We start from the raw sequence: 21,491 nt of genomic DNA, 5'->3' as shown, positions 1-21,491 counted from the left end.
TCTTGAAGGGCACATGTCCAACGCAAGATGTGATTTACTTGATGTCGTTAATTAATAGGGTAACACATTAGTTCTCATGATAAAGAAAATCTACTTAGTCTCTATATATCTAGCAAAGGCGGTTCCGTATGATTCACTTTGTCCCTCATTTTACTTGAGGATGTACACACTTTTGCATATTTTAGTTATACTAAGTTACTTTTTGTTTATTAGATATTTATAGATTACAGATTTAAAGAGATAAAACAGTCCTTTGATTGTCTACTAAAGCAAAAGTTAAGGGCCGATCAAATTAATAAAATTTGTTTAATTAAAAAATGGAAAATTTCTTGTATAACTTGAAAAGAAAATTGGGTGTTTATAGCAAGCATCTTTCACAAATATCACAAAGCTGAAGAAATGGAATTCTACGTTATTAATGGTCGTCCTTGCATGCATCATGTAGAGATATATTCCTAAACTAGGATAAAGCCTGTGTTATATATACGTGGTTAAAAAAATATAACAAAAAAATTAAATTTAATAATATGAATAATAACATACTTTATGGATTCATAATATATAAATAATTTTCTAAAATACATAGTTAATTAAGAATGACGTGAGGAGCGTCTTGCTTCGGACTTGGAACTCTACAATGACGTTGTCGAAACCTTGTGCTTTCTTAAGAACTGGCTATGAGGGGAGTGCATGGCCCTGCGTGCCTTGAATAGGTTTTGTCGACACAACATAGAAGTGGTTAAATGCACCTCACGTGCAGGAGGCGACTTTGATTTTATTGTGAGGATCCTTCAACCCCACGATCTGCAGGTTGAACTTGGGAGTGGTCCGTCTGAGACGATTTTGGTAGGTGTTGCTTTCCTTGAGCGCATCCTCGCCATTCCTATTGCTACTGTCAAGAGTATCCTGCCCGCGTGCCGCATGGCTTTTGCCCAGGCCTTGTCAATGGAGGCTCTGTAATGTGATGGATGCCCCCGGGTCTATTGAGGCTTGGGTTAAACTTTTTTTGTTGCCTCACTGCACGATACGTGTTGTCAAACCGGCTACTAGGCAGGAACGAAGGTCGGGTAACAGGAAATCGCTTCAATGTAACTCTATTATGCGGGCTTTAACTGTTTGGAAAGATGGGGCAGGTTTAGAAGAGTTGGTGCTACCCTCCTTGAACTCCCTGTGATGTGGAATAACCAAGTTAAGAACAATGAGGAGGCCATATTAAGCAGTGCCTCCGAAAGGTAGCGGATGGTCATTACACAGCGGCCGTCAAAGTCATGTGTTCATCTGGGGTCGTGCCTGCTGGAGGTATACCTTGAGAGTCTTGATAGATAAACACCCTGTGGTGGACCCCCGACCAAGCCCTCTGTCGTGCCATCGGAACCAACCTTGCAGGTGGGCGGTGAGTGTGTGTTGGAATGTATTAAAACCTTCCCGAAAGGTACATCTTGTGGGAGGGATGGTTTGCGGGCCCAATATGTTTTAGACACTTTCTATGGCTAGGGGTCTCCAACCGCCCCCAGGCTCCTAAAGGCCATCACTGAAGTTGTCAACTTGTGGCTTGGGGGGCTTTGTCCTAAAGTTCTGGCGGAGTTCATTGCTTTAGCGCCGTTGAGCCCCTGTTGAAGCCTGACAATGGAATTAGACCCATCGCGGTGGGGGGAATTAGAAGAAGATTGGTGTCGAAAGTCGCTATGCGTAAAGTGGGGGAAAAGGTGGCTGATTATCTAGGGGATTTTCAATTCGGGGTTGGGATCCTTAATGGGGCGGAAGCGGTAATGCATAGTTCTAACAGGTTTCTGAGCGCGTTCCATTCTGACGGGTCCCTGCTATGCTCACTATTGATTTTTCTAACGCCTTCAACGAGGTGGACCGGACGATCCTTCTCAGGGAAGTTAGCAGCAGATGTCCATCCATCTTCCCATGGGTCCAGTGTTTATATGCCCATCCCCCCAGGTTATATGTGGGGATACTTATATTGGGGCTTTTACTGGGGTGCAACAAGGGGACCCCATTGACCCTCTTCTTTTTGCGCTGGTCCTCCATCCGCTCATCCTTAGTGTGCAAGGGACATGTTCCTTGCTCTTCCATGCTTGGTATTTAGACGATGACACTATCATTGATAAGGATGAGGAAGTTGCTAGGGCACTGGGCATTATTCGCTCAGAGGGGGTGTCCCTGGGGCTTAGGCTTAATATTCAGAAAACGGAGATTTTTGGCCATCATGCAATGGTTCAAAGAAAGTGTCGGGTTTATTCCCTAGTGAGATTAGCAGGCCTGTGTGGGAAGTTAAACTCTTGGGGGTGGAGCGGTTAGTCGGGATGCAGGGTTTATTCGGTCTTAGGCAAATAAAAAAGCTTTGAGGGCGGTTGAACTTATGAAACGCCTGCCGTACCTGAGGGACCCCCAAAGTGTAACACCCCGACCAAAGGCGGATTATACATCGGGGCGCCACATATTGCTTCATTACTCGCGACACTATTGGTGTCAATATTTATTTATACACATTTTATCGCGCACGCGCAGCGGGGAAAATAAAGAACATAAATCAAACATAAATCAATATATTATAAATTATAACATTCAAACAACATTAACTTGTCTTGATACATTTTAATTCTAGGTCCAAAAGTAAAAACGTCCTACGTGTCCACAAGCTCCAAATCAGCTACTGCAAACCTGAACATGTGTTAAAATAAACGTCAAACACTTGCGTGTTGGTGAGAAATCAAGTTTAATACAATACATAGATAATAATAAATCTGCGCGCAACACGTGTATGTCTGATGTTTAACAAGGGTGCAATCAGATTGTGATCAAGCCTAGATAGATCATAGCTCATAGTTCATAGTTCAATCCGTGCTCCCAATTGAGCACAAAAACGAGAAAACATCTGTGCAAGTGTAAACAAAGAAAACCGTAAACGATAGGTCTCCCGTGTTCATCTAATGGATCCATGAAAACTTCGGAATAGGCCGAACAAAGCGGTTAATGATACACACATACAAATAAACAGCCAAGTAAACGTCCTCAACACATGGGATACTGCGCGACTAAAGTTCATAAACAAGTTTAAGACTCTAAGTTTGTATGAACACATGATCATCCCAAAACATTAAAAGCAAAAAGGGATTAGGTACGAGATTACTCACTTGATAAACGATGCGGTGTAAGATAAAGCAAGAACCAACTTTAAACAAGCACAAGTTAACCTATAAACAAGATTATTGTTTTAATGATTTGTTTTAAGTCTTGATTATAAGTTAGCATAATTAATAAGTTATTATATATATAATATATTACCGGAAAACAGGGCAGGGGAGAGGAGAAAACGGAGGCAAGAGAGGAGGGAGGCGGCTGAAGAACAACGGCAGAGAGCAAAAAGGGAGGAAGAGAATAAGAGAGATTAAGTGTTTTGTGTGTGTAGTGTTAGGAAAAATAATGTTATTATTTATAGAGAAACCCTAGGGAACACAATCCCTAGAAAAAGGGGAAAAGATCTCAAAAAGTAAAAGATTCCAAAAGCAAAAGATATCAAAAGATATGGCAGCTGCAGGGGGCAAGATAAAGCTGACAGGGAACAGTAAAAAGGCATGGGCGGTTCAGATAAAGGTACTGGTCAAGCATGGCAAAAGCAGATCTCAAAAGATAATGTCAGTCACTTTTTCTACCAACCAATGGGGTTGGTACGCATGCTGCGCCGAAAGTAACTATTCAGACATTAGATAGGTTAGGTCAACAGCTCAGAAGAAAAGACATTTACAAAAGCAAACGGCTAGAATAAACAGAAGATACAAGGGTTAAGCGCGGGAAGGCTGAGTGCGCGAGCGCGAAGGCTGGCACAACAATCCTTAGCGCACTGCGGGAAGAATCACATCCTTAGCGTGCTGCGTGAAGAACTAGAATTCTAAGCGCATCGCGGGAAGAACATACATTCTTAGCGCATTGCGGGAAGAACATGCATCCTTAGCGCGCTGCGAGAAGAGTTCTCTTCACGCATCGCAGGAACAAGATGTCTTCACGCAGGCTTCCATGTAAGGAGTCTGGCGCGTGGAGCTGCAGACATCCTTAGGCGGGAAGAACCAAAGGACAAGCAAAAAGTTAGAAAAAAAAGAGGGAAACAAGGCGGAAAGAGAGAAGGAAGAGGGAGGGGACGGCGGAAAGAAAGAGAGAGAAAGAGGCGGGAAGGAAATATATATTATTATTATTAAAAATAAAATATAAGTATAAATAAATATTAAATCATAAAAGAAAGAGATCGGGTCAGAGAAACGGGTACCTGGGTCGGGTCGGATCGGGGCAGATGTCACAGTCTCCCCTACTTTAAGAAATTTCGTCCCGAAATTTATCTCGAAGTAGGTTGCGCAGAGAACAGGTGCGGGTACTTGATCTTCATTTGATCTTACCTTTCCCATGTAAACTCGGCTCCGCGCTTGGACTCCCAACGAACTTTCACGATAGGGATACGACTGCGCTTGGTTTGCTTAACCTCGCGATCCATAATCTCAACAGGCTTCTCAACGAAATGCATAGATTCATCAACTTGAACTTCATCAAGTGGAATGTGAAGGTTCTCGTCAGCTAAACACTTCTTGAGGTTGGATACATGGAACGTTGGATGCACATTACTGAGCGCGGGCGGCAGGTCAAGTCTGTAGGCAACTTTTCCCACACGCGCGAGAATCTTGAATGGACCAACATAACGAGGAGCAAGCTTACCTTTCTTCCCAAAGCGGACAACACCTTTCCAAGGCGACACTTTGAGGAGAACAAGATCACCAACTTGAAATTCGAGAGGCTTCCGCCTACGATCTGCGTAACTCTTCTGTCGGCTTCTGGCAGTCAGCAGATGATCACGGATCTTGGCGATTTTATCGGTTGTCTCTTGAACAAGTTCGGGTCCTGTGATTTGAGCTTCTCCCACTTCGCTCCAACAAATCGGGGAGCGGCACTTACGACCGTAAAGTGCTTCAAATGGGGCCATACCAATACTGGAATGATAGCTGTTATTATAAGAAAACTCAATCAAAGGCAGGTGCGAATCCCAATTACCTCCAAAATCAAGAACACAAGATCGGAGCATATCCTCAAGAGTTTGAATAGTTCGCTCAGACTGACCGTCAGTCTGAGGATGATATGCCGTACTCATGTCCAAGCGAGTTCCTAGCGCAAATTGGAGAGATTTCCAAAAGCGAGATATAAAACGGCCATCGCGATCGGATATGATGCTCAAAGGAGTACCATGGCGGCAGACAATTTCCTTGACATAAAGCTGCGCGAGTTGCTCAACACGGTAGTTTTCACGAATGGGCAGGAAGTGAGCAGACTTAGTCAATCGATCCACTATTACCCAAATGCTATCATGTTTGCTTGCTGTCAAAGGTAACTTGGTAATAAAGTCCATCGCTACACATTCCCATTTCCACGTAGGAATTTCTGGTTGTTCGAGCAAACCAGATGGGCGTTGGTGTTCAGCTTTCACTTTAGAACAAGTCAGGCATTTAGCTACGAACACAGCAATATCCTTCTTCATACCGGGCCACCAATAAGTTATGCGCAAATCCTTGTACATCTTATCAGCGCCAGGATGAATAGAATACCGAGATTTGTGCGCTTCACTCAGGATATCAGCGCGAAGATTCCCATCAAAGGGAATCCAGATGCGATTAAGATAACAGAGAATTCCACTCAGATTAGGGACAAAGAGTGCTTCCGCGCCACACGCTAACTCGGCGCGAAGGTTACCATTACTGATGGATGCGCGCTGCGCGTCACGAATACGCGATTCAAGGTTGCTTTGAATCGGCGCAAAGTGAAGCTGGGTGCGCGGCAAGATACAGTTAAGCTGGCAGGGTTTTCGGCTGAGCGCATCGGCTACCACATTAGCCTTACCAGGATGATACCGGATCTCACAATCGTAATCGCTGATGAGTTCGTTCCATCGGCGTTGTCTCATGTTAAGTTCCTTTTGATCAAAGATATGCTGAAGGCTTTTATGGTCAGTGTAAAGGATACACTTAGTACCATAAAGGTAGTGTCTCCAGATCTTCAAGGCAAAAACAACTGCACCAAGCTCGAGGTCGTGAGTTGTATAATTCTTTTCATGAACCTTAAGTTGCCTCGATGCATAAGCGATAACCTTGCCTCGTTGCATAAGAACACAACCGAGACCTTGGTTGGATGCATCGCAATACACGACAAAATCATCATTACCCTCAGGTAGCGCAAGAACAGGAGCTTCACACAACAAACGCTTGAGCGTTAGAAAGGCTTCTTCTTGCTTCGAGCCCCAAATATACGGTTTACCTTTGTGCGTTAGAGCTGTTAAAGGCAAAGCGATCTTCGAGAAGTTCGAAATGAATCGCCGGTAGTAACCAGCTAAGCCCAGAAAGGAACGGATCTCAGAAGGAGAGGATGGCGTAATCCAGTTCTTGATTGCTTCAATCTTGGATGGGTCGACATGAATACCCATCTTGTTAACAACATGACCAAGAAACTGTACTTCATCAGACCAGAATTCACACTTGGAAAGCTTAGCATAGAGCTGCTCGGTTCGGAGCTTTTGCAATACCAATCGGAGATGTTGCTCATGCTCGGCCTTGGTCTTAGAATACACCAGAACATCATCGATAAACACGATCACGAATTTATCCAAGAAAGGCCTACACACCCGATTCATTAGATCCATGAAAACGGCGGGTGCGTTGGTTAAACCGAAGGACATGACCAAGAATTCAAAATGGCCATAACGAGTTCGAAAAGCAGTCTTCGGAACATCTTCATCGCGGATGCGCAACTGGTGATAGCCAGAGCGGAGATCAATCTTCGAGAAACAAGAGGCACCTTGGAGTTGATCAAAGAGGTCGTCAATACGCGGTAAGGGATACCGGTTTTTAATGGTGAGTTTGTTCAACTCGCGGTAATCTATACACATGCGAAACGATCCATCTTTCTTTTTAACGAACAACACCGGAGCACCCCAGGGCGAAGAGCTAGGGCGAATGAATCCTTTAGCAGTCAACTCTTGAAGTTGGCTGGCCAATTCTTGCATCTCAGCGGGCGCAAGACGATTAGGAGATTTAGCTACGGGGGAAGCACCAGGGACAAGATCAATACGGAACTCGACTTCACGAGCGGGAGGGATACCAGGAAGATCATCAGGAAAAACTTCAGGGAAATCACGCACAACAGGGATATCGCGAAGCTTCTTCTCTTCAGCAGGCTTAACCACATGGGCTAGGAATGCAATATACTTCTTCCGCATGAGCCTTCGGGCTTCGGCGCAAGACATAAGTTTAAGACCACTGGAGGGTTTTTCGCCGTAAATATGAAGATCACCATTTTCTCGAGGAATGCGAATCATCTTCTTGGCGCAAATAACTTCGGCGCGATTCTTCGAGAGCCAGTCCATACCAATGATAACATCAAAGCTTCCAAGAGGCATGGGGATGAGGTCAATCAGAAAATCGTTTTCGTTAAGGTTAAGCGTGCAATCTTTAATCACAGAGTTAATTAAAACAGTTTCGCCATTAGCCAGTTCAACTGAAAAATCTTCTTTTAAATCGTTGCGCGGTCGCGCAAGCTTCTGCTCGAAGGCGCGAGAGATAAAACTTCGATCGGCGCCAGTATCAAAAAGTATAGAAGCATAAAATCCGTTAAGCAAAAATGTACCATTAACTACGTCATTATTCGCTTGCGCTTGGTGCGCGGTTATGTTAAAAGCTCGTCCACGCGTCACTTGGTTTGAAATCTGGTTCACCGGATTCGCCTGTGTGATTTGCACTTGTAGTCTCGGGCACGCGTTCCGGAAATGACTGGGATCACCACAGTTATAGCACGACCTGGGTCGTGGGTTTTGGTAGATTGATTGTGGGTTCTGCGGGTAGACTGGTGGTGTTGGCGCAATTGGGTTGGCGGGAGGGACTCTACAGTATTCGGTTGAGTGACCAATGCGGCCACATCGGTTACATTGTCGACACGGGGTCTGAGTTGGGTGGTGAAGTCTACAGGTTGGGCAAAGGGGTTGGTTTCCTGTGTAAGGTTTCTTAGTTGGTGGGGCAGGGAGTGCTGGATTGGTTAAGGCATAGTTGTGGACTACAGGAGGTGTTGGGTAGGCTGACAGTGGGTTAGGCGTGTAAACTGGAGGTTGATAAATGGGTTGTTGGGTAATGGGCGGGTTGGTAAGCGCATAGGCTTTGCGCCTGCGCTTGAGGTTGTTACGGTTTGAGGGTTCAGGTTTGGTTTCTGTTGGTTCAGGGGCAGTCTTGGTGAGTTTGGTCTTCTCAGTTCCCCGCAGGAACAGGGTTCCTGCTCTGACATGGTTGTCGCTGAGCACAGCGGCCAACTCAATGGCGTCAGAGAGGGTAACTGGGTTTCTGGCCCATACAGAATCCTGAATTTCCATGGGAAGACCCCCAAGGAATTTCTCTATGGCTCGGCGGGAAGGGGTAACAAGGTGAGGGACAAGCAAACTTAGTTCATGGAAGCGCGTCGCGTACTCGCGCGCTTCACCGCTGTATTGCTTAAGATTCCAAAATTCCTCCTCCAGGCGCTTAACTTCGTTGGGAGGGCAGAATTCTCGCGTAAGAATTTCCTTAAATTCCTCCCAGAGCATGCTGGAAGCAGCTTCTGCGCCACGCGCATGAGCTACTCCATTCCACCACGTAAGCGCTCTGGATTCCAGGACACTGGAAGCATACAGGGTTCGTCTGTCTGAGGGGCATTGGGTATGGAGGAAAGTGTTTTCAATCTTTTCGAGCCATTGGAGCATCACGGTGGCTCCTTCAAGACCTGTGAACTTTCGAGGGTTACCCGCGTTAAAGGACTTAATGTTATAACTCGAGGTATTGTTTTGGCTCAAGGCTTGGGCTATCACGGCGGCCATTTCCTGGGAACGTTGCTGTCTACGCATGCGCGAGGCTTCTCTTCTCTGAAATCGGCGAGATAGCGGAGGCATTCTATAAAAATTTTAATTTTAGTTAATATCTTGGTTTTAGCGCAAAGTTTTAATCTTATAAAGCTTGGTTTCACGGAGTCAGTTACAGTCAAAAGTTAGAGTAAAATAAATGATCCTAAATGCAGACTTAATAAAGGTAACAAATTCGAATCAAGAATCGACAATTCATGTATCACCATGACTTTCCGAATTCCCAATTTAAAATATACGAGCAAACGAGTATTGGAGATTGACGATTCATGTATCACCATGACTTTTCAATCCTCAATATAAAATACACAAGAAAATGAGTATTGGAGGTTGACAATTCATGTATCACCATGACTTTTCAATCCTCAATATAAAATACACAAGAAAATGAGTATTGGAGGTTGACAATTCATGTATCACCATGACTTTTCAAGTCTCCAACCTCAGAACATAATCGTAAATGGAAATTGAAAATCAACTATTCATGTATCACCATGACTTTTCGGATTTTCAAACCCAACAAACGAATATGTAAGAAAAATCAATAAAAATCGAAATTCAACAAAAATCGAAATATCGCGAAATAAAACATAAAATCATATACTGCGCAAGCGCGAGCATATTCATAAATAACGAGTAATTAACAATAAGCGCGCAAACATGAGATTTCTCTCATGCGCGAGAGGGGACTCTTAGGTATTCTAGGCCGTTACGTCTAACCACCTATCCTAAAGTCAACGAGCTCTGATACCAATCTGTAACACCCCGACCAAAGGCGGATTATACATCGGGGCGCCACATATTGCTTCATTACTCGCGACACTATTGGTGTCAATATTTATTTATACACATTTTATCGCGCACGCGCAGCGGGGAAAATAAAGAACATAAATCAAACATAAATCAATATATTATAAATTATAACATTCAAACAACATTAACTTGTCTTGATACATTTTAATTCTAGGTCCAAAAGTAAAAACGTCCTACGTGTCCACAAGCTCCAAATCAGCTACTGCAAACCTGAACATGTGTTAAAATAAACGTCAAACACTTGCGTGTTGGTGAGAAATCAAGTTTAATACAATACATAGATAATAATAAATCTGCGCGCAACACGTGTATGTCTGATGTTTAACAAGGGTGCAATCAGATTGTGATCAAGCCTAGATAGATCATAGCTCATAGTTCATAGTTCAATCCGTGCTCCCAATTGAGCACAAAAACGAGAAAACATCTGTGCAAGTGTAAACAAAGAAAACCGTAAACGATAGGTCTCCCGTGTTCATCTAATGGATCCATGAAAACTTCGGAATAGGCCGAACAAAGCGGTTAATGATACACACATACAAATAAACAGCCAAGTAAACGTCCTCAACACATGGGATACTGCGCGACTAAAGTTCATAAACAAGTTTAAGACTCTAAGTTTGTATGAACACATGATCATCCCAAAACATTAAAAGCAAAAAGGGATTAGGTACGAGATTACTCACTTGATAAACGATGCGGTGTAAGATAAAGCAAGAACCAACTTTAAACAAGCACAAGTTAACCTATAAACAAGATTATTGTTTTAATGATTTGTTTTAAGTCTTGATTATAAGTTAGCATAATTAATAAGTTATTATATATATAATATATTACCGGAAAACAGGGCAGGGGAGAGGAGAAAACGGAGGCAAGAGAGGAGGGAGGCGGCTGAAGAACAACGGCAGAGAGCAAAAAGGGAGGAAGAGAATAAGAGAGATTAAGTGTTTTGTGTGTGTAGTGTTAGGAAAAATAATGTTATTATTTATAGAGAAACCCTAGGGAACACAATCCCTAGAAAAAGGGGAAAAGATCTCAAAAAGTAAAAGATTCCAAAAGCAAAAGATATCAAAAGATATGGCAGCTGCAGGGGGCAAGATAAAGCTGACAGGGAACAGTAAAAAGGCATGGGCGGTTCAGATAAAGGTACTGGTCAAGCATGGCAAAAGCAGATCTCAAAAGATAATGTCAGTCACTTTTTCTACCAACCAATGGGGTTGGTACGCATGCTGCGCCGAAAGTAACTATTCAGACATTAGATATGTTAGGTCAACAGCTCAGAAGAAAAGACATTTACAAAAGCAAACGGCTAGAATAAACAGAAGATACAAGGGTTAAGCGCGGGAAGGCTGAGTGCGCGAGCGCGAAGGCTGGCACAACAATCCTTAGCGCACTGCGGGAAGAATCACATCCTTAGCGTGCTGCGTGAAGAACTAGAATTCTAAGCGCATCGCGGGAAGAACATACATTCTTAGCGCATTGCGGGAAGAACATGCATCCTTAGCGCGCTGCGAGAAGAGTTCTCTTCACGCATCGCAGGAACAAGATGTCTTCACGCAGGCTTCCATGTAAGGAGTCTGGCGCGTGGAGCTGCAGACATCCTTAGGCGGGAAGAACCAAAGGACAAGCAAAAAGTTAGAAAAAAAAGATGGAAACAAGGCGGAAAGAGAGAAGGAAGAGGGAGGGGACGGCGGAAAGAAAGAGAGAGAAAGAGGCGGGAAGGAAATATATATTATTATTATTAAAAATAAAATATAAGTATAAATAAATATTAAATCATAAAAGAAAGAGATCGGGTCAGAGAAACGGGTACCTGGGTCGGGTCGGATCGGGGCAGATGTCACACAAAGTGAGCTCCTTTTGTTGCGCACGTGCATGGGGGTTGCTAAGTTAGTGTTTGGGATCCGAACCTGTCAACCTGAACATGTCAAAGAGACTGTGTCCATCTTTGATGCGGGCCTGCGGTAGGGAAATTGAAGATATAGTTGTGTGTGGAGGATCGCAGTTTGGGGACCTCCAGTGGAGGTTGGCTTTCTTCTCTATGTGTTGCGGAGGCTTAGGAATTTTCTCGTCGGAAGATGTCTCCGCATATGCCTTTGTGGCTTCCAGGGCCCAGTCGTTGAAATTGCAGGATCACATCTCGCGAAGCGCTGATGTTATGGGGGTAAATCCAGACTACTCCCTTGCACTTGGTAATATTGGAACAACTCTCCCGAACCTTGATCTAGGCTGTTTTACTGATAAAGAGACCGCCCCCAAGAAACCTCAACAAACCTTGGCGAGTGCTCTTTATGGTAAACACGTACATGATTTGGAGAAGCGATTCGATATGACCCCGAGACAAAAGGCAGTTTTTGCTTGTCTCAAGGGGGTTCATGCCCAAGATTTTTTGTTTGTTGTGCCCATTGAAGGTCTTGGGAAACGGATGTCGGCAGTTGAATAAAGAGCCACCCTTAAATACCGGCTTATGATTCCTCTTTTCTCTCCAGACAAATCATGTCCTATTTGTAAAAATGCATGTTTGGATAGATTTGGTGAGCATACCCTCCACTGCAAGGAATTGTCGGGGTTCAAGTATCGTCACGATTGGGTTAAAGATGTCTTATGGAATGTGCTTAGGCGTAATGGGATCTCAGCCAAAAAAGAGGCACATGTTAACTTTTATGACTGATCCGCGAGAGGGAAGATCTATACTGCATCCTGCGAACGTTCTTGTGTTTGGCTGGGCAGGGGGTAAGCATTAGGGATGAGCAAAATCGGTACCTAATCGATACCAAAGTTTTAAGTTTCGGGATCGGTACGGCACCGGTACCGGTATTTCCCAATTTTTTACCCTCGGTACCGATACCATCTCGGTACCGTCCCGGTACCGGTACCAAGAACATCCGATTTTTAGGATCGGTATTTTCAGTACCGGTACGGTACCGTGCTCATCCCTAGTAAGCATGCGTGTGTCGACAAGATATTGTTCAAAGAGAAAGATCTCAAATATCTGGAGTTTGTCTTTGTATATTATAGGGATGATCCGAAGGTACGGAATGTATCGTCAATGACTATTCATGATTCCATTATTGAATCAATTCCATATTGGTTCGAAATTAGAGGAATGTTATGGTTAAACTTCGTTTAAAACGATGTGGTAAAAAGCAACGTGCGACTTGAAGGACACGATCCGTTGTGGATTCACTGGGGTGTTCCCAATGGTGGGACTGAGAGACAATGGCTTCGTTCCGGGACAGGCGGTTTTGAGGGCGGAATCTAGGAAGGTTGCTAAGCATGAGGCAGCGTGTTTGGAGAATCAGCATGTGTACATTCCATTTGTCTTCGACACATCTGGATCCCTAGTTCCCGAGGCGGTTCGCTTTTTGGAGTGAGTGCAGAAGGTGGTCCACAGTGACTCGCAGAGTCCGAGGAACCAAGGATTGATATTTAGTAGAATAGGCTTTGCGATCCGAAAGGGGATAGCGGCGCAACTTGTTGCTCACTTACCCATTATCCAGATGTAGTTTGGTTTGTATTAGAATAATTTGTAATTGTATTAGAATAAAAATAGAAGGTTGTGAATATTTACCAATTAAGAAAAATAGAAGGTTACTATCAATCCATCTTAGTTGAGTTGGTAAGTCACAAACATTTTAAAAGCAACGTAATGAGTTTGGTTCCCATAAACAATATATTTTACATTTTATCATTTATGAAGTAGAAATTATAAAAATAGAAACTTGTACACTTGGCATCTATGTTAGGGGTGTCACGGCCTTGTTTTCGCGGTTTTTATATCAAATTGTGAACCAAATCGTTAATAACGGTTTTTTATTTTTGTAAACTAAAACCAAACTGTTGAACTCTTTAACCGAACCGTTAGTAACGGTTTGATTTCATGGTTTGAACTAATTGGAGTTTTATACAAAATGTCCAAAAGAATTTATAATATTTTATGGTAAAGCTCTCATCTTTACATGATTACACAAGGTTAAACACCGACTGATTTTTGGGTTTTCATTTAGAAATTTGAAAGGTTTATTATAGTTTGTTAGTTCAGATTTGAGCTTAGCCCGTTGATTTATATGTACTGTTAAAATGTTTGGTAATTTATATTATATGCCAAAATACTTTTTATTTGATTATTTATAGTAATGTATTTGTATACACTTGTATTATATAAAGTATTTAAAAATTAAATATAATTAAATCATTCCGTCAGATCCGGTTTTATATGGCTGGCTTTTGGTACAAACCATAAACCAAACCGTTCGTTACAGTTTGAGAGTTTTCAAATTAACCGACCGAAAGTTAAAAAAAAACAACCGTGAAACCAAACCAATGACCGCTTTGGACAGTTTCACGGTTTCAAACCGAACTGTGAACACCCTTAGTCTATGTGAATGGTTTAGTTAAATGACATGTGAAAAGATGGTGTTGCTTTAATAGTATAGATAGATCACTCCTTTATTTTCTTTTTTGTTATAACTATAAGACTTGAATGCTTCACACATTCTGAAGACAAAACATATTCCAACACTTTGGTATATCATGAAAAAAAAAATTTAACTGTCTTTTGGTTTTTCGTTTGGTTTGGCTATTTATATGTTTTATGCTCACCGAAATGAAGTAAAAACTAACATTCAAATTTATGACAAGTAATCTATTTATATTCATAACAAATTATATTTTGTTGTAAACACATGTCATGAAATAATAATAATAATAATAATAATAATAATAATAATAATAATAATAATAATAATAATAATAATAATAATGAACCTTGCCATTCAACTTCCTTTAGAGCCCCTCTAAATTGATGATTTGCCATTCAAAGGGATGTGGTTTAGGCTTCTTGTAACTATAAACCATATACCAAGATTGAAGCATTAAGAAATTTTTCTAGCTAGTTAATAGACATAGTTTCATGATCAATTAAGTGAACCACATAATTCATGTATTCTTGTCTTTAATTAGGTGGAAGTTTATTTTTTAATTGAGTTGTCACGTGCCATGCATAACAGGTAAACTTTAAAACATGGTTATTCAACATCCAAAAAGTGTATCGCAATGGTTGAACATCAACTGATTACAAATATTAAAAATGTTCAAACTATATGACTATATGACGTGGTGAATGTTAGGAAAGCAAAAAATAAAAAAGGAATAAATAAACTTGATAAGGATCAACTCACCATCTTTTTCTTACTTGGAAATTACAAAAGTCAATTCCAGCAAAGAGTTCAAAGAATTCAGACCGTTGTATACTAAATTAGTGGAACAATATCTTTTTTTTTCCTTTTCCATGTATAAGCCAATTTGGTTTCTTATTTATTTGTTTCTTATTTTCTCTTGTAAAAATATACAAGTATTGCAGATCAAAAACTCTCCAGAAACATTCAAAATATTCTGATAATCATTTGTATTATGGTATCAAAGCAGTGTATATGATCTTAGGATCACATGCTCGAACAGCCCATCATCTACCGTTCTTGACCCTTTTCTCAAACCATTCAAAACCTTGCTTCAAAACCTCACAAAAAGTGCTCAAAATCTGTCTCAACAACAAAAACCAAACTCAAAACAAACCTTGCAGGCAACTTTTTTCCTCTCAGAACATGGTGGCGGCAGGATTAGCTACCAATAGGTCAAACGAACTGGAAGGTTTAGGGTTTATATCGAAAAATCGGTCAGATCATAAAAGCTCAAATAGTTCATCATCCCGGAAAAAACCAACACAACATCAAAGGAGGAGGCTGTAGATTTGGTGGCAGAACATCCGCCGGAGAAGATACCGGCAGTGAACAATCTACAGAGGACAGAGAAAATGAGGTAGTAATGTTATGCTCAAACCCCACTGTTTGCAACCCTCTATTTATTAACCCTTCAGTTTTAAAATTATTAAATTATACCCTTGAAGAAACTTTATTATCAGAAAACCACCCTAAAAACTCTAATAATTATGATACTGGCCAAAATTTTAGGGTGGCTACAAATAAATGGCCACACGATTCTGTTAACCCAAATAAAAATATAGGAGAAGTTAATATGGTCAAAACATCTGAAAAATTAAATAAATCTTGGATTTTTGACTGTGGTGCCACCGACACCATGACTTTTGAATTATCGGACATAATTTCAAACTCTAAACCTAAGATTAACTATATAAAAACCGCTAATGGTGGAATGGTTCCCGTAAATGGAGGGGGACTATTGAAATATCACCCACTTTAAAACTTTCAAATTGTCTTTATGTTCCGTCACTGTCACATAAATTATTATCTATTAGTCATGTGACAAAGGAATTAAATTGCTCTGTTTTAATGCACCTCACCTTCTGTATACTACAAGATATCAGAACGGGAGAGATTATTGGGCGTGGAACTGAACGCCACAGATTGTATTATGTGGAAGAAGTGACCCAACATGGTTCTGTGATGCTGGCTCACGGAACTATCAATAGAGAGGCTTGGTAATGGCATAGGAGATTGGGACATCCATCTATCGGTTATTTACACCTTTTATTTCCAAAATTATTTTCGTTAAATGAAACATTAAATTGTGAAACTTGTGTCTTGGCCAAAAGCCATAGACATACTTTTAAACCAAATAATACGAGAGTTAATTTTCCTTTTTCTCTTATTCATTCGGACGTTTGGGGACCAGCAAACGTTGTCGGTGGACAAAATTTTCGTTTTTTCGTACTTTATGTAGATGATTGCACTCATATGACTTGGATTTATTTTCTAAAACATAAATCTGAAGTTTTTGATAAATTTACTATGTTTTATACGATGATACAAACACAATTCAAAACCAATATTCAAATTCTTCGATCTGATAACGGTGGAGAATTCATAAATGGTTCAATGAAACAATTTTGTCAAACAAAAGGAATTATTCACCAAACTTCATGCACCCACACTCCGGAACAAAACGGCACCGTCGAAAAAAAACCGCATCCTTTTAGAAATAACTCGTGCCTTGATAATTGAATATCAAGTCCCTACATCCTTCTGGCCCGAAGCACTCGCTACTGCGGCGTATCTTATCAACCGGCTACCAACAAAAGCTCTTGACCTAAAAAACCCCTCTTCAGGCCCTTTCAAAATTTTCCAATATACCACCGGAACTTATATTAAAACCACGAATATTTGGTTGCTCCGTCTTTGTCCACATACCCAAAAACAATAGAACCAAACTCGACCCATGTGCGGAAAAATGTGTGTTCGTAGGCTATGGTGTCAACCAAAAAGGGTACCTCTGCTATAATCCGAAAACCCGTCATATGCACACTACCATAAATTGTGACTTCCTCGAAACCGAGCTCTTTTATACCTCCCAACATAGTGATGAGGGGGAGAAAGAGAATGACACAATGAGTTGGCTAAAATGGGTTCCAAAATGGGTTGGATCATCTGAAGAAGTCAATCACAGTACCTAAGACGAGTCACACACTTCACACCAAACCAGTGGACCAGCCAGTATTCTAGACCAGAATCCTCACGACCTGACATTCGAGGTAAGTGATACTTAGACATCGGAAGATATAATAGATAAAGGATCTCATGATGATCTAAACGTATCTAACAATCATGAGACAACATTAGAACATACAATGTTGGGGGATCAAGAAGGATCGATACAAGAAGAGACGATACATGAGGAAACGACCGAGAGATATGTTCTTCCCCCAAGAGTCAACAGAGGCATCCTGCAAAACGATACTCCCCTGAAAAACAGTCTAAATCATCTAGGTATCCCATAGCAAACATAGCCGAAGGGAATTTTTCTAAAGAAGCCAAAGCCTTCACATCATCTCTATATGCTAAGAAAATACCCACGACTACGGAACACGCGCTAGAATCAAGGAATTGGAAGAATGCTATGGATACCGAAATAAAGGCACTAATAAAAAATAACACATGGGAAAAATGTGATCTTCCACCAGGGAAGAAACCAGTTGGGTGTCGTTGGGTATTTACAATCAAACACAGACCTGATGGAACTATTAAAAGGTATAAAGCACGATTAGTGGCTAAAGGCTATACCCAAACATACGGCGTTGATTACTCAGAAACGTTCTCTCCAGTAGCAAAGTTTAACACAATCAGAGTACTTTTCTCGATTGCTGCAAATGAAGGATGGCCTCTTCATCAGTTTGATGTTAAGAATGCCTTCCTACATGGAGAATTAGAAGAAGAAGTTTATATGGAAGCTCCACCGGGATTCACAAGAGGTTACAAGGCAAAAGAAGTATGTCGGTTGAAAAAGTCTCTCTACGGGCTCAAACAATCTCCCCAAGCTTGGTTTGGCAGATTCACTTGGGCAATGAAGAAATATGGCTACCAACAAAGCAACTCCGATCATACATTGTTCCTTAAACGAAGAGGTAAACTTGTAACTTGTTTAATTATCTATGTTGATGACATGATTATGACAGGGAACGATGAAGAAATGAGGAAGTTAAAAGAAAACTTGTTCACAGAATTTGAAATTAAGGACTTAGGAAGACTCAAGTACTTTCTTGGTATTGAGGTATTAAGGTCCAAACAAGGAATATTCATATGCCAAAAAAAGTATATTCTTGATCTTCTAGCTGAAACGGGAATGGTTGACTGCAAACCTGCCGATACACAAATAAGGGTGAACCATAAACTCCGGATGGAAGAGGAAGCCGAGCTAACAAACAAAGAAAGATACCAACGCCTGGTAGGTAAACTAATTTATCTTTCACATACTCGTCCTGACATCTCATATGCAGTTGGAGTTGTTAGCAAGTTCATGCACCAACCTAAAGTTACCCACATGGAGGCAGTAATAAGAATTATTAGATACCTTAAAGGTACGACAAGCCATGGAGTCCTCTTTCTGCAAAACAAACATCTGAAGGTCCAACTATATACTGATGCAGACTGGGCAGGAGACCAAGACGATCGAAGATCTACATCAGGATACTTTACTTTGGTTGGCGGAAACTTGGTGACATGGAGAAGCAAAAAGCAAAAGGTAGTAGAGTTATCCAGTGCGGAGGCTGAATTCAGAGGGATTGCACGAGGCTTAGCAGAAATCATATGGATCCACAAACTCCTAACGAGATTGGGTTCCCTCCAAGCGAAGCAAGCAAAATTATGTGTGATAACAAAACCGCAATACAGATCTCAGAGAATCCTGTCCAACACGATCGTACAAAACACATAGAGGTTGGCAGGAACATCATTAAAGAGAAACTTGAAGCCGGTGTTACAGAGTTGTCGTTCGTTCGATCAGAAGACCAATTGGCAGATATACTAACAAAAGCTGTCAACAGGAAAATATTCAACAAATGTCTTAGTAAGTTGAGTATCGGAGACCCTACTACTCAACTTGAGGGGGAGTGTTAGAAAAGCAAAAATAAAAAAGGAATAAATAAACTTGATAATGATCAACTCACAATCTTTTCCTTACTTGGAAATTACAAAAGTCAATTCCAGCAAAGAATTCAAACCGTTGCATACTAAATTAGTGGAACAATATCTTTTTTATTCCTTTTCCATATATAAGCCAATTTGGTTTCTTATTTATTTGTTTCTTATTTTCTCTTGTAAAAATATACAAGTATTGCAGATCAAAAACTCTCCAGAAACATTCAAAATATTCTGATAATCATTTGTATTAGTGAATTTCGCCACATGCCACAATTCTTCATCTTATTTGATATTCCATAAACTATATTTTTCTCATACCAGTGAACAAAAATGGTATCGTTAAACGTTGTCATAAACATCAGGTTAGCTTACTTTTCTCGAGCAACTGGCTGTTCCAAATGCTTCTAGGAACATGTATGGTCAATGTTTAACCAAATTACTCAACTAATTTAATATTCAAATCTATTTCTTCAGCCAAATAACTTTTTATGATTTTAAGAGACGGCCTTGATTTAATTTTTATTATTTAATTCAAAATAAAACTAAAGATTAAGAAAAACAATGAAAACATTAGTTCAAATCATCAAGCTATGAAATAGTAAATTGTCAAATCGGTCAAACTCCTAAGTCATACCGACTCAACACCAATAGTTTGGTTTATCATTTTCCAAAATAGTGGTTAATTAGTGGTTGATCCAATTTGTGGGTATACATAATTAGTGTAATCGATGTCACTAGTACTTTACAAGTTATATATAGTGTTATTTACACTTAAAATTTAAAATTTAAATATATATTCAAAAATCAAAATAATGAAAATTAATAGATAGAAGGGTGGGAGGTCGCATGCATACGACTATTAACTTTTTTTTATTTCTTCTTTTGCCATGAATAGGAAGATTGCTTTATTTCCAAGGCAAGATAAGCAGAACACTTGATGGGCCGCCACCACCTTTTTATAAAATTTACATATAGTGTTATTTTTATTTAAAAGACTTACGTACATGTTTCGGTTGTTTTTAACAAAATAATATCTTATTTTATATAAGAGATTACACTAGACTATTTATAAGAGTATCCATAATGGTGGATAAGTAAAAATAAACTAAACAAGTCAAATTAGCTGACAAATTAGATTTCCACTCATTCCTTTTCAAACAGCAAAAACTCTCATTTTTCCTCCAACACTACATTCACTTATAAACACCTCTAGATTCCACATAATCACTTACTTTTATATTATCTTTCTATAAACTAAAATACTTTTATAACTTATAAGTCTGTTATTTTTTATCTGATAGAGTATTTAGAGTAGTTTATATAGAGAGCATCTTGAATATTTATAGTATCGCCTTTCAAATAAAAAGTTACTGTTGCTATTAAAACTAGAAAAAAAAAGTAATGTTTTTCTGTTAAAAATTTTACGGTTTGAAAGTAAAAGCAAGTAAAAAAATTATTTTTTAATTCAAAAGAAAGATAATTAAACTGTGGTTGGAATTGGTTTTAAATTTTAAATGAAAATTAATTACATTGGACCTACTTATCATGCTTACTTCCATCAAGTTTGTGGATATGCTCTAAACTGAACATACCCTCCAATGTGTATTTATCCAGTTTAGAATTCTGAACAATGTCACGTCAGAACTAAACACTACACGGGAGATGCTCTAACTAATTAGCTTGTGTCACTTTAGGTGGATATTGGTAATGAAAGATTTAAGCTAGGCCTTGCGAGGTTATCAGTTCAGAACCCGAGCCTACTCAAGTTTTCATTCCACAGTGTGTTACGCCAAAGGGTTTTGTCTTTGTGGTGGCACAACCACTGTCAAGTGGCAGCCGGTGGTATGGTTTCCTGAGAGAACTCCCAAACCAAACTCAGAAGCCAACGTTGACCCGATTAAGACAACAGAGTCTGGCCAGAGTGGGGCAATGAGACTCTCCAAATCGGAGAGTGCGATGACCTAAACACAAAAAAGAAAGTCGTCGTTTTAAAAAAACTAGCTTGAGATCCATATACTATACAAATAATTAATTAAAATAAAATATTTAATAAGTAATGAGAGTATAATTTAACAATATACTTAGGGGTAATTTCATAGAATAGTAACCAAGTTTCAAAAGTGTTCCAATTAGGTCACTCAACTTTTAAAAAGTGTTCCAATTAAGTCACTCAACTTTCAAATTTTATTAAATTAAAGGTTTTAATATGTTTTTTAGCGTTTTTCTTTTTTGTGTCACATATGAAATATTTTTATCTTTTTTTTAATGTTGACGTTGAGTGGCGACGTGGATTTTATTTTTTATTTTTGAATTTTAAAATTATTATTTGGTTCTGATGCAGATTCGATAACCTCTCATGACCAACATCTTTT

The sequence above is a fragment of the Bidens hawaiensis genome, unplaced genomic scaffold (assembly GCF_021521415.1).
Source record: "Bidens hawaiensis isolate Kalapana, Puna unplaced genomic scaffold, B.hawaiensis_p1.1 tig00032385_1, whole genome shotgun sequence".
NCBI lineage: Eukaryota > Viridiplantae > Streptophyta > Magnoliopsida > Asterales > Asteraceae > Bidens > Bidens hawaiensis.
This window is presented reverse-complemented; position numbering follows the sequence as displayed.